Consider the following 3,734-nt stretch of genomic DNA (forward strand, 5'->3'; position numbering starts at 1 on the left):
GGCCCCCCCCCCCAACAACATTATCTGGACAGGTTTAAGACACTTAACCTTGGACACTTTTGTAAAGACTTTTCAGTCTAAATCAGAGATAACACCGTTCAGCCGTCTTCAGTTTCAACAAAACATGGGAATTTCTCATTTAAATGTCCTGCTGTAATTTGAGTATTCTCCATTGCCCTTTCATCCAAATATAGTTTGTCCTGGGTGTAATAGCGAAATAGACCCCTTTTTCCTTTTTCAAGTGTCTGTTGTTGAGTAGTCAATTTGGTTAAACAAGTGAGTGGAGTGTAAAGAATTAATAAATTTTCTGAAATAATTTAAGCTACTACTTTCATAGGTGGTGTATCATTATGAACCCCCAGCAAATAACTGATGGCATGCTCAAGAGACGTAGTTGTAAGGTGCTTAATGAAAGGGCACTTTACAAAGAGGTGGGTGGTATTACCAGGAAACAAAAAGTGATGGTGAAGCTCCCAGAACTGATCAGAGACATGATTACTTTTAGACTTAAGAGGTAAGGGAAAAGAGATTGCCAGGTCCCAGGGAGACTTAACTGCTGTTGGAGATGCCACCCACCTGATAGGCACCTTTGCTACCTTAATGAAGGAGTATAGCCAATGTCAGCCTGAACCCAACAGGAAGGAGCTAAAGGATTAGGTCCAGGCAGACCTCATTTTTGTTGTGGTTTGTTTTCTTGTGCCTCCTAGATAACTGTGTTTCTACAAAGTGAAGGTTTGTGAGAACCCTGCATTTAACAAGTCCATTAGTATCATTTTTCCAATAGCATTTGCTCGCTTCATGTCTTGTGTCACATTTTGGTAATTATCACAATATTTAAAACTTTTTAATTAGTAGATTTATTACGGTGATCTGTGAGCGTTGATGATACTATTATGATTCCTTTGGGGTGCCACAAACCAGGCCCATGTAAGACAGCAAACTTAATCAATTGTTGCAGTGACAACATAGGATTTAGACTAGTACATAAACTTAGCTGAAAAAGCATCAACAGGGTTTGAGAGGATTGACTTCAGTTTTGAAAGGCATTCTACTGTGGATAAAATGCTATCAAACATCATTCTGTGCTGCAGAGAAATCATTCATGAGTCATCAGCATGCCAAACTTCAGTTTTGTCTTATTTTAAGAAATTGCCACAGCTACCCCAACCTTCAGAAACCACTGCCCTGATCAGTCAGCAGCCATCAACACTGAGGCAAGACTCTCCATCAACAAAAAGATTATGACTTGCTGAAGGCCCAAATGATGGTTAGCACTTTTTTAGTAATAAAGTATCTTTTAATTAAATTATAGACCTTATTGTTTAAAGACATTATGCTATCGCACATTTGATAGACTACAGTATAGTGTAAACACAAATTTTATATGCACTGGGAAACCAATTTGTGTGACTCACTTTATTGTGGTGGTCTAGAACCAAACCCACAATATTGCCAGGGTACACCTACACTGAAATCTCTTTCCCTCCCCAATGTAATAGCCAAGCAGTGTCCCTCATCATTGGTGGCCAAACCCAACTTAAAAGCAGAGGGCAAGGATGTAACTTATAAAGTTCAGGCTCATGGAGTAGAGTCCAGGCTGAAGAAAAATAGAGTGAATCTGACAGAAATGGAGTTAATTTCATCAAGATGATAAAATATTCAGTGTATATATATCAAATAATAGAGCTTCAATATATATAAAGAGAAAAATATTATCATTTATGGAAGAAATAGGATTCCCTGGTGGCTCAGCCTGTAAAGAATCTGTGTGCTGTACAGGAGACCTAACTTCAATCCCTGGGTCGGGAAGATCCCTTGGAGAAGGGAATGGCAACCCACTCCAGTATTCTTGCCTGGAGAACTCCATAGACAGAGGAGTCTGGTGAGCTATAGTCCATGAAGTTGTAAAGAGTTGGACATGACTGGGCAACTGACCAACAACAACATAAGACACCAAAGGCTTCCCTGGTGGTTCACTGGGTAAAGAATCCTACTGCTAACGCAGGCAACACAGGTTCAATCCCTGGGTCGGGAAAATCTGGAGGAGGGCATGGCAACCCACTCCAGTATTCATGCCTGGAGAATCCCGTGAACAGAGGCGCCTGGCAGGCTATAGTCCACAGGGTCCCAAAAAGTTGGACATGACTGAAGCGATGTGGCATGCACGCACTTTTCCACAAGTTCTGTGTACATCATGTTCTCTCTGCCTCCAGTGTGCTTCCTTCCCCTTCATAGTACTATTGCATATCCTTCAGATCTCTTCTCATATATCTAACCCTCAGAGAAGTCTTCCATGATCTCTGTAAATTATACCAACTCCTTCTATTATAGGTATCCATGGAGCTCACTTTGGAAGGACTCACCACAGGTGCAACTTTATAGCAACATATGTAATTGGTAATATTTATATCCTACACTACTTACCTGATGGCTCAGACGGTAAAGAATCTGCCTGCATTGTGGGAGACCCAGGTTCGATCCCTGGGTCAGGAAGATCCCATGTAGAAGAAAATGGCAGCCCACTCCAGTATTCTTACCTGGGAAATCCTATGGACAGAGGAGCCTGGTAGGCTACAGACCATGGGGTCACAAAGACTTGGACACAACTGAGTGACTAAAACATACTACAATGTAAGCCTCAAGAGAAGAGGAACCATGTCTGCTTTTACATAACATTATACCTTCAAAAATGCATCTTGAGGATGTTCAATAAGTCAATATTAAAGAGTGAATGGATATTAAAGGACTGAATGGATATTAAGTTAGTGACGGTATTGTTGAATTGGGTTTCAGGTATGGTAGAAAGGCTCAAGATGATTCTATAAGTAGGTCTGATTTCAAAGCCTGTCTCATTTTCCATTTGTACCTCATAAGCTTGTTGTGGTAATTACATTAAAAATGTAAGTAGAGCTTCCGACATAGTACAATATGAGCAGTCTGGCCTCCTTTCACGTCCACCTGCGACCTTAGGGCTGGTATAAGGCAGAAGGTCCCTGGTGGCTCAGAAGATGAAGAATCTGCCTGCAATGCTGGAGACTGGGGTTGGGAAGATCCCTTGGAGAAGGGAATGGCTTCCCATTCCAGTATTCTCGCCTGGAGAATTCCATGGACTTGGGGTCCACGGGTTTTAAAAAGTCAGACATGACTGAGCGACTAACACTAGACTCCTAGTATTGAAGTATGTGGTAATCAGAAGATTGTAAACCCTATGTAAAGACATATAAACACACTAGGAAAACATTACACGAATCAAGAAAAACACATTTCTAGGCCAAGTTGGCGTTCTGGCTGCCAGTTTGCAATCCCTGAATTCTAGTCTGTATCAGAGTATCATTATGAGAATGAAGATGGATTGGAAAACACTTATTTTAAACTGTTTTGTGCCCTTTACTTGGGGCTTCTCAGGTGGCTCAGTGGTAATCTGCCTGCCAATACAGGAGCCGCAGGAGATGTGGGTTCAATCCCGAGGTCAGGAAAATCCCCTGAAGGTGGAAAAGGCAACCCACTCTGGTATTCTTGCTAGAATAACCCCATGGAGAGAGAAACCTGGCAGGCCATGGGGTCCATGGGGTCACAAACAGTTGGACATAACTATGCATGCACGCATGCATACCCTTTACTTCCTACTTCTTAACATATGTATTAATATATAGTTCTATTTAGAGTTAGAAAGTGGAAAGGGAATCAGATCAGATCAGATCAGATCAGTCGCTCAGTCGTGTCCGACTCTTTGC

The 3,734-nt window shown here is 41.6% G+C and overlaps 1 long non-coding RNA gene across 1 annotated transcript in view; it reads left to right on the forward strand.

The window, feature by feature from the left end:
- LOC104984804 overlaps positions 1 to 2,924 on the forward strand; it is a 3,475-nt gene extending 551 nt beyond the window's left edge. Inside the window, exon 2 of the long non-coding RNA XR_824788.1 lies at positions 2,332 to 2,924. This is a non-coding gene — a long non-coding RNA (uncharacterized LOC104984804). The remainder of the gene's footprint in view (positions 1 to 2,331) is intronic.
- Positions 2,925 to 3,734: the final 810 nt, after the last annotated feature.

The sequence above is a fragment of the Bison bison genome, unplaced genomic scaffold, assembly GCF_000754665.1.
Source record: "Bison bison bison isolate TAMUID 2011002044 unplaced genomic scaffold, Bison_UMD1.0 scf7180017864035, whole genome shotgun sequence".
NCBI classification, from domain to species: Eukaryota; Metazoa; Chordata; class Mammalia; order Artiodactyla; family Bovidae; genus Bison; species Bison bison.